This window comes from Centruroides vittatus, unplaced genomic scaffold (genome assembly GCF_030686945.1).
Source record: "Centruroides vittatus isolate TY-2023 unplaced genomic scaffold, ASM3068694v2 contig_620, whole genome shotgun sequence".
Lineage (NCBI taxonomy): Eukaryota > Metazoa > Arthropoda > Arachnida > Scorpiones > Buthidae > Centruroides > Centruroides vittatus.
This window is the reverse complement of record NW_027122381.1, coordinates 3,222,002-3,233,158: the sequence shown is the minus strand read 5'-3', so window position 1 is coordinate 3,233,158 and position 11,157 is coordinate 3,222,002.

Genomic DNA, 11,157 nt, shown 5'->3' with positions numbered 1-11,157 from the left:
CCCCACCCGTCGACACCCGTTCCATGCGTCGTCTATTTTGTCAGAAATTGAATAAATAAACGAAAGGGAAATGGGGAACCCGACGGATATATAAATTTGCATCGATTGGACGAAATAGTTTATATTCTTACATCTTCGAAAATCTATCGAACGGCTTTCCGTTTCGTGGCCGACTTTCAAATGCGGCCCGAGAAACCTCACTTCTCGGACACGTCCCAGAGTGGGAGGCTGCGCCTAGTTCCGAGTAATTCCGCGGGATGGCACTGGGCTAATTCGTTTGTTTCACCTACAATTTTTACCATTTAAATCGCTAGGCGGAGCGCGGCCGCACTTTTTTCGGCTGCCGATCTACAGAATAAACGTCGTAATACAAAAGGTTAACCTATTACCAAACAATAATATTTTTTAAAAGTTTTTTTTTATAAATACCACACTATTTTCGGGTAGGCAAAGGAATGCAGTTTTAAACTTCTAAGTGCTGTTTCACACTATGGCCCATTGGACCGACTGGCCGACTGACCGACTCCGAATCGTGTTGTCATGGTAACAGCAGTCGGTCGACCGACTGGTCGTTCCAGTCGGACAGCTTTAAAAAGTTAAATATTTGTAGTCGCGGAGCGACAGCCAATGAGAGCTTCGAAGCTATAACCAATCAGAGTTTAGATTTATCCGAAGTTAGAAAATGGCGGAAGGTACAGTTTTCTCGGAAGCTTTAATAAACGAAATCAGAAAATATCCGTGGCTTTATGATATTCGGCCAGCCGATTATAAAGACAACATTAAAAAAAAAATAATTCTTGGACGGACATTTCCAAGAAACTAAACGTTGACGGTACGTGATTGACTATAAAACATTCCAATAGATATTGTTGCCAAAGATATGGCCTGACGATAAATTGTAGCATATTCAGAACTACAATTTCTGGATACGAATGAAGTATGTTTTAAAACAATTCGAAATGCAAGACCGCTTTCCGTGACGGCCATGTTTTCTGTGTAAGTTGAAAAACTTACCACGATTGGCTAGTGTTCTGATCTGTAACGCGCGTTTTGATTGGTCCTTACGAGTCGGCCACCGACATAATCGTACTCGGTGTGAATGCTTTTACTACTAGTCGGTCCGATTATAGGATCGGTCGGTCGAGTCGGTCAGTGTGAAACAGCCCTAACAACTACGATTTTTTGGTCGGACACGGCTTTTTTGTCTAATGGCCCGTCCACCGACCAAGTTTTCTCTTCGTACGTTCCGTAACGGAATATTTTGGCCGACGGAGGAGACAAAGACTAGCACTTAAGTAAACAAAGGTAGCTTCGCTACCAGAACCTCTTTTTTAATTATGTACATTGTCAGTGTCGTAACTAGCCATTCCTGCGCCCTGTGCAAGAATTTGCATTTAGGCCCCTTAATTAATTAGGTTTGGGAAAATAATCAAACAAGTACTTGCATTTTGGGCCCTGTACGGGTTCACCTGTCTAGTTACGGCACTGCAACCCGTAAATTCCCACTGTCGTCCGTCCGTTCGTCTTTCCTTAATCTCGAGAACGGAGTTATATATACGAAAGACAAGACCAGATATGGTAACGTTAGAGGCGGGAGATCCCGATTAACCATATTCGAACTTTTATAGGCAAATCGAAAGTTACGTTCTTTCCATTCAAAACTCCCTCCTCCGAAGGCAGTTAATAGACCATCGGCACGACTCTATCGTTAAAGGAAAAGTACGATGCGCGGAGGCAAGTCACCACAGTAATAATTTGAGGTAGAGAGCATATATTTTAAGCGAAATAAATTAAAAGTATAATTAGAAATTCTAATTATACTTTTGCACGTCACGATAAATAATTGCCGGTTCAGATTATGTTTTCCGACTATTACGGATTGGCCACACACTTTGAATTTAATTAGATTCGTACCGAGTGCCACAATTTTTAAAATCAGTTAAAAACTCGTCCAGTTCGTTATCCGCTTAAAATTTAAAATAAATTACGGCGAATTTAAAAAATTTTGATAATACGGAAGTGAAACTTACCCGGACGAAATTTGGCAACTTTACAAATATACTAGAAAAATGCGCAGATCCAATGGGTGCGTGGAGCTGGCCCGGTCTTTACGCCGGTAAGCGACGTTTCGCCGGCACGCGCGTGGACGCACGCAACTTTCGTATTCGTATTCGTATTCTAGAGGCGTCTGCGGCTTCTCGGGCCTTTACGCCGGAAGAGAACAGAGTAGGAAGAGTCGGCCTTATAGAAGACAGCCAATCCGAGAAGACAGAGGAGAGGTCACAGACGCGACCAAAGTCGGCCTTATAGGAGACGGCCCCCGCGAGAAAGGGAGATAGAAGTGCCTTCCGGGAGGACTTGGGGGAAGCTGGCCCCTATTCGGGCGTCATATGCAAGGAGGAAAACCCGGAAAAAACTCCCGCTGCCAACTCGTCCGAGTGAGGTTCGAACCTCCGATCGAACTCCGGTGTTTAGGGTCTGGTCTCCGCCAGAAATGAGCGGAGACGGAGTCCACTCGCCCACCGGTGGGGCGCACGCAACTTTTGTGGGGGAGGGTATGCCGATGCCGATGCCGCAAATTTTACTACCGTCCAACTTCTAGTCAATTCCTCCTTCTCGCTTCGGTCGATCGACGACAAAAAGACGACAGATAAAGAAATTTTAAAACATTAAATATTTTCGCCACATATTCCGGGCACTCTGGCCACAGGCCGAGGTATGGGGGCGCGTGGGTTGGAAACACTCGCCCGCGAATGTTTTATTATCGAGCTTCTAGTCTGTATTCGCGTGGTCGATTATGTTAGTTAGTTATAGACCTACCATTAATTAAACGGACTTATTGCACTTTCGACTCGGTTTTATTTCCCGGCCGTCGCGTATAGGTAACGAGAAAAAGTGCCGGATTCGTGTCAAATTTGACCCTCCGAGTTTTTTCAAATCTCCGCGTTATCGGACCCCCGAACCCAAAAACGTAAAAAAATTCCGTGGATGTGTGTGGGTTCCGATTTTCTTTAATATCTCGGGGTAATGATTAAGAAACGAAATTTGGCACGGTATCTCGTGTACGAGGGGTATCGATGCTATTAAATTTTGCTGGCGAAAGATCCGGGAAACGAGACGGTGGTGGCTTATTGTATCTCGAAAGGGATCGGGTCGATAGAATAATAAACCGGTTACTACACTGTAGCGAATCGAAGCGCGGCAGCCACGACAGTCCATCCGTTGACTAAATGTAAGTTAACGGTAACCGAAGATATTTTGTAATTTAGATAAAATCAATCGAGTTGTTTTTTTACACATACAACGTATCAAAATATATTGTGTAAAATTGATCGTAATTCTATTATATTACTTCATAAATTTACAATTTTTTTAGCAAACTTTTCTGGATTTTTAGAAAAATTTTACAAATGAAAAATTATAATTTTATTAAATAATAAAAGCGAATGTTAATATATACGTACCGACATTACGTTACGTATTAATCGTAAAGTTTCCACAGCGCGATGCAAAATGTATTACGCATACCGTATATCGTATTTAAAAAATAACGATGCGTATCGCCGTCCTTTAAATATAACCATTTTTGTAAACATTTGTCTTACTCGCGCACCCGTAATCTTATTACTTTCCATTTGACACATATAGTTAATACGAATTATAAAAAATTCACTCCAAACACGTCGATTCGCTATTTGTTGTATATTTTTTAAATTAATTATTGGAATCTTCCTTCTTCCTTTAAGAAGAGGGCAGTTTTTACAATAATTCGGTCTACCGAAATAATAATTTTCAAACATTACTTTTTGTTTCCGTTTGTGACCGGACTCTTCGTCCGTCTCCTCGTCGATCGACAAGAATTAAACGGGTCAAATACGTCGTTTACTTTCGACGCGAATTCGGCAGTCGCGTCAACATTATTAAAGCCTTCTATACAATTTTCTTTCCAAAATATAAAAGCATTACTTGCCTACTAAATCGGATCTACTAAATGTCTACATTTGCCTTCATTTTTTCTCCACCCTTCGAATACGACACGCTTTTAGTTTATTTGAGACACGAAGAGCTTTACTATGTAAGTTATATAACCGAATAAAATACAGGTATACCTCGACTTACGTCGGTAATTGGTTCCGGGAGAGGCGACGTAAGTCGAATTTACTTGTGTAGGTACGACGTAAGTCGTAGTTTCGACTTACGTCGTAACTAAACGCCAATAATGAGCGCTTAAAGACCGCTAAATAAGACGACAACGCAGGAACACGGATGTTTTCGCGTTTCGTTCTCTAGGATTTACGACGATTATATTAACATTTACTGTAAATATACGTATTTTAATACGATTTTATGCGCTTTTAACGCTTTTCTAGCGATATGACGACTTCGATGTTTGTGGCGGGTGGATTTAAAGTCGAATAAAATGACTCAAACTCGATTTTTATTTTTCCGTATACTTTTTTGACAAACGACGTAAGTCGCGGTATACCTGTATTGCCATTTAAGAATTCCGCCGACGAGATAGAATAACACGCAGTGCCAGTAGCGGCGATTACGGCGCCACTTTTCGAAGCCGATCGAAGAGAAGGACGCCGCGACAGTTTCGCCGGGTTCTATCTCGTCGGTCGACGGCGAAGCGCACCGTAAGAAATAATCGTGCCGCCATCAATCGTACCGACGGTTACGAGAAAGGTCGGGGATTTTCGTTTCACAAGTAAGTTAAAATTATTAATTTTGCTCGCACTATACTTTTCTATGTCTAATAAAATGTTTACAGATTAATTTAAGAAAAGTAAACGAAAAGTGTCGAACTTACTTTAAAACGCTGCGTAAGTTATAAAAATTTAAATAATTAGAAATGTTTGGATAGAAACCTTATACCTATCGAATTGCGAATTTTACAGCGGTTAATATCGATAGTAAGTAGGCCTAAATCGAATTCCATTCTCGCGATAGTGAAATTTAAAATAAAACTTTTTCTTTGTCAGGTTTCCACCGGCCGACGACTCCTTCCGAAGAAATGGCTTAACGAATAACTAAAGCCCGTAAAGAAAAAGTTGCCAAGAAGGAATACGAAGTCTCGGTCTCTCGCCATCTCCAAAGAAGGTGCGCGAAATGTTAATTTTAACGGGACAGAAATGCCAACGGCTACCAAAGAAACTTAAATACTGTATAGCGGACGGTCTAATAAAAGAAATCCAAATAAGACGGTCGATTCGAAAAAACGTTAGTCGAAGGCTCGCAGAAATGCTTTCTAAATCCGACGCTATAACCGCAGAAAATAACTTCAACGGACCGCTTCGTCATATATTAAAAGATCGGCTTTTTTGGTAACGAAGGCGACGAATATCCAGAAGTTAAAAAGTTTCCTTTAAATTCTAGTAAGGCGTACGAGTATCCGAGACGGTTTATTAAACTACCCGCTACTAGTTCTCTGCGGAAATGGTCTTACGTCGACGGTAGTCCCGGCTTTACCGAACGGTCTAATTGGTCTACTACGGCGGTTCCCGACCGGTGGTCGGCGAAAAGATTTAAAACTTTTATTCGTTTTAAATTATTATTCCCACATTGACGCGAACCGAATTTAATTTTTACTAAAAATGTTGTGTTTTCTATTATAATAGTACAGTTAAAGCGTCTTACTCTCGAGTTTAACCATCACTCGCGTTAAAAGTTTCGATTAAAGTTTATTTTTAGATCGACGCAGTTTATTTTTCTTAAATCTCGCGGTCCCCGCTTAACAACAATTAAATCCAAAATGGTTGGAACGGCCGGCATGGCCGAGCGGTAAAGGTGGCAGCCTACCGCTCTGGGGACCCGGGATCGAATCCGAACGGGTCGAATAATCCCCAGGAATTTTTCGGGGGGTGGTCCGTTCGGATATGTCGGGCCCCGTCCCTCACCACCCGGTGCGCCCCATTGTGGGCCTGGCCGAACCCATAATGGGCCTACTAAAAGAGGCCCTCTTAGTGCCCACAGGGCGGAAAGAGTTAAAAAAAAAAAAAAAAAAAAAAAAATCAAAATGGTCCCCGGTCGAAAAAAGGTTGGGGAACCGCCGGTCTAAAAATCGATTTTAAAAATATAGAAAAAATAGCGAGTCGCTGGGTTTGGAGCGAAAAGCCATTATTAAATTATCTTCCGACAAAAAAATTCGGCCGAGACGACATCGAGTTATTTTTTCCCGCAATTAGAAGTGGAGGTGGTAATAACGACAATGCCACGGCACGGCGGCGTAGATCGGCACGTAGGAAGTTTTTCCGTCTCCAAAAGCCAACAGTCGGTCGATCGGGCGGTATCCTTCCGTTTAGCATTTCTAACCAGAAGTATATAGAAGAGCGACATTTACATAATAATAAAGATACAATAAATAATCCGCAAACTATTTTAAAATTTGACCATTCTTATACACTCAAACCTGTTTTTGTGCGGTCTTTTTTTGTGCAATTTTTTATTTGTGCGATTTGTTTTGTGTGATTTTTTGTGTGCGGTATATGAATTTCAATCAAATTGGTATACTGCACAAAAATAATTGCACAAAACACACTGCATGTATAAAAAATCGCACAAAAAAAGACCGCACAAAAACAGGTTTGAGTGTATTCTTAATATTTATAAAGGACCGAGGTGGTCTACGTATTCCTTCGGACGACGTCATCGAAATATTAAGATTAGAGATGCGCGAGACGAATGTTTACGAAAACGATTATATTTAAAGGACGGCGATACGCGTCGTTCCTTTTTAAATACGATACGCGGGGTGTGTAATATATTTTGCATCGCGCCGTAAAACTTTACGATTAAGATGCGATGTCGATACGTATATATTAACATTCATTTTTATTATTTAATAAAATCATTATGATTTTTCTTAAAAAATCGTAATTTTATGAAATAATATAGCAGAATTATGATAAATTTTGAGATTGTATATGTAAAAAAACAGCTGGATTGATTTATCTAAATTGCAAAATATCTTCGGTTACCGTTAACTTAAATTTAGTCGACGGACGGAGTCCACCGAAACTGTCGTGGCTGCCGCGCTTTAATTCGCCTCGGCTGTAGTAACTGGTTTAGCGCGCTGTTATTCGTCTCGTCGGATCGGATCGATAAAGATTTTACCCGTCGTTAACATTTACCATTGTTTTTTTTAATATATACATAAAACTCTTCCCTACCATTAAAATTAAGCTTTTTGCCATTTTGTAGTAGTTAAAAATGTAAAAAGTTTTTTTATAACAATGTGTCCTAAGAGATGGCGCCACACGCAATTTTATTTATTACGCTAAATAACGTAAAATTTATTTTTTTTAAATAAAATCTGATAACAGCCGGATTTTTAACGAACTCTACCGTTTACATTACGACCCGTGCGAATTTCGGCAAACTTTTCAATTAGATTTTTTTTATGTAAATACAAAATGTTGGACGTGTGTCGAACTGCCGTTCTTAAAGCCGTCGAACCGAAAGTAAGAAGTCGGAGTTGACGCACCGTTAGATAAGAAGCTGGGTTTATACGTAGGAGAAAAAAACCGAGGCCGTCCGGCGGATTTTAGTTTCTTTATCCGGATATTTTGTCGGTACGTCGGATAATCTCCCCGAAACGTCGGAACGGCCGACCGACCGTTTTAATGGGCAAAACGTCGAACCCGTTTTACCTAATTTGCAACCGCTTTAGTAGATCCTCGGGAACGGCTGCCCAAAATTCGAAGGCCAATTTCGTCTTTGACCGTTCCTAGTTACGTACAAGTTTTTACGCGCATCTGCGGATAATCGCCCAGAAAATTTACCGGACGATTTTATCCAATTCGAAGAACGTATATTTAGTCGATGAAGACGAAGGTGGCGTGGGTTTTACTTAGAATTTCGGTTACCGAAAACGATGCCGTTAGTGCGCTAATACGGTATTAACCGTGGATTTAAACCGTCTTTTAAATCGTCCGTTAATGTTTTAGGCCGAATCGAACGGCCAGTCCCCGCGATACGGGAAGAAATATTGCTAACTTTTCCACGTAACTGGCGTCTCTCGAGAGTTTCCGGTCGAGCCACAGACCCGGTTAAAATCTACGAAAGGTCGAACCGCGTAATTTCGCTCCCGTCCCAATTATTTGTACGGTTCCGGTAAAGCGTCCGAAGTAGAAGTATTCCGTTTAGCAAAAGTTCCGACAGACAATTACGTAATTTTCCAAACAAAAACGTTTAAAATTGCGTGTGACGCCATCCGTTACCATCATTTATTTTGCACGTTTTAGCAAAAATATTTCTTCGAAGGCCGTACTCGGAACAATTTTCGGTCAATAGTCGATTGTCGTTCGCCCGTCTGCGGTTTGCCTCCGTACACCGTACTTTCCCTTTAACAATAGAGTCGTGCCCGTGGTCTATCGACTGCCTTCGGAGGAGGGAGTTTTGAACGGAAATAACGTAAATTCCGGTTTGCTTGGGAAGTTCGTATATAGTTAATCGGGGTCTCCCGCCCCTAAGGTTGCCGCGTCTGGTCTCGACTTTCGTACGTATAACTCCGTTCTGGAGATTAAGGAAAGGCAGACGGACGACAGTGAGCATTTATGTCTACAATTTTTTTCAAATTGCAGCCGAATAAGGACTAAAATCTTCATTAGGTCCGACCCCGAGTTATGACGCCCGACGCCTCGCATCGCCTCACCTCCCAGAACTTTAATTACCAAAATGTAATAGAGTCGATTCTCGTAACATCCAAACCTCCTCACAAAATTACAGATATTTTCGACAAAAGGCACGGGATTTGAGCTTATTAAGTGGGCGAACGAAATCGTACACCCCGACATCCATACGTAGAGAATTGTTTTTTCGATTCTGGACGTTTCCGGGTCCCCGAGTCCGACTCGGGCGGGGGTCGTTTTTTGACCGACGACCTTACTTTCCCGGTATTATCTACGACGGCCGGGAAACCGGAATGTCTATAGCTCCGTATAGAATAAATTCTGAAAATTTTGGCTAACGGTAGTATCTACCGTTAGCCAAAATCGAAAACAATCCAAAAGTTTTTATCGCCCTGTTTTATAAATAGGAGTAACCGGGTTTCGACCAAACCTATTAGGAAAACTTGGTATATCGGAACGGACAAATGGAAAATAGGGAACGGCGACCGGGATTGAAGTATCCACCGAGGTACGTTAACATAATGGCCGTGGGAAGGACCGCAATTCCGCGTTAAAGAGTTTATTTTTTTAAAGCCAACGTTTCCCCCGGGTTTATTACCCGGCCAGGGAGACCAACGGATAAAAATCGAAAGAAATACCTTAATCGTTCGTACGGAAACCGTCGGTCGACCGTATTTACGGCCGGCGGCCACCACCGGGTACCCGGGTTACCCGGTCGGACCGGGTATTTACGGCCGGGGGCCACCATTACCGTTTTGGCTGTCTACTGGGTGGATAGAAATCGAAACCCGGATTACCGTCTTGGGTAAAACACAGGGCGAGTTTTTCCAATTATCCCGGGTCCCATAAACACCGGACCACCACCTTCCCACGCCCCCTTTCCACCATATTTATAATTACTTCGGAAATGTTTGCGCCCGCCTTTCGGTACTTCGGTCTTTTCCGCCCAACGCGCTGCTGTGTCGGATAGAAAAAAAAAGACTCAATTCAGTTACTTGGCGGCAAAAAGGGGGGACCAGTGGCATCCGTCTTCGTAATAAACCAGGCCGAATTTTTATCGACCGAAGCGTGGGCGTTTTATGTTCGATTTTGAGGCGGAAACGAGGGATTAGAATTTTTGTATTTAACCAGGTTCAACGACTTTCCGAACCTTCTTCCTCATTGGCTGGAAAATAAATTACGGCAAAACCTGTATTGAACGGACAAAACTTTTGGTCCACGCGTGGCAAGTTAATTTTAAGACGCCTTTTAAGCGTAGTTAAATTAAGGAATATTTTTCGAATCCGGGAGTTCCGTATTTTCCAAAAACTTATTTAGAAACTGCGGCCAGTACGTAAGCGTTATATAACACGCGTGCGTCAACTGAAAGTGGTACTTAATTTTCACCAAGCCACGTAAATAAAACTAATTTGCTCATTTTTGAACAGGCTACTTTATTACACGACGGACGCCTCGGCGCGAATTAGTCCGCTCTTCCAATATCGAACTCATCACCCGTATCTGTTCCGACTCTTTCCGTCACCGGCGTCGACGGAACACATCGATCTTCTAGCCAATTAACGTTTCGCTTTTATGAAATGATATACGCCCGGCGTTTCCGTACAGCTTATAACAGAGAGAAATGTGGCCGCTGCGTCTTGGGTCGGGCACCGGGAAACCGGAGATACGAAATTCCTACGTCTTTATCTAGTTTAATAAGTGCCTGGCCCGGGCTGGAAAAGTTCCGAAATCGACGCTATTAATTCAATTTTGGCGGTGAAAGGTGGCATCCGGAGTGCAGTCGGGCTTAACGGTACTTACAAAAACTAGTCTACCCCGAAAAGTCGTCTTTCTGCCTTCTACCGTATTTAATAACACCAATACTTTTATAATAAAATATCGTAACGGACGAGACGGCGGGCCATTCGTTACGACTACGGGAAGAGAGAAGCGAGAAACAAGAGGCGATCTTCGGCAGAAAGCGTCGAACGAGGCATCTGGGCAAAACACGGGAGCGCCTGCGAAAAATACACCGGCAATTACCCCGACGAAAAAGTCCCGTTCTCCGCTCCTCCTCCCGATCTTCCGGCGCGGCTCGCTCTCCGCCAAGAAAACGATCGGAAGGAAATTTCCGCCGGAAAAAGAGCGGAGACGGCAGGACGGGCGCCGATTACGGAAAAGTTAAAAATCGCGGCGCCACTCCACACGCGTGCCACCGCGTCGCTCGGTCGATTTCTTTACCGCAACCCGACCGAGGTTTCTGTCGGTACCCAGAGGAATTCGACGCCTGCTCCAGCCGACGAGAGAGGGCGCCGGGCCACGTCGGCGACTTCAATTTGTATATATTATATAACAGAAGGAGGGAAGTCCGTCGTCGCCCGTCGGAAGGTCGTGCTCTCCTCCGGCGCCGAGTCAAAGTCGAAACTCGTCCCGCTTGCGCAACCGACAGGGCGACCGGCAGAGGGTCGGGCCCGAAAGGAATCCCTCCTTACGCCGCCCACCCCCGCGGCCTTTCCGGAAAGTCGAAATCCGATCGTTCTCTCCG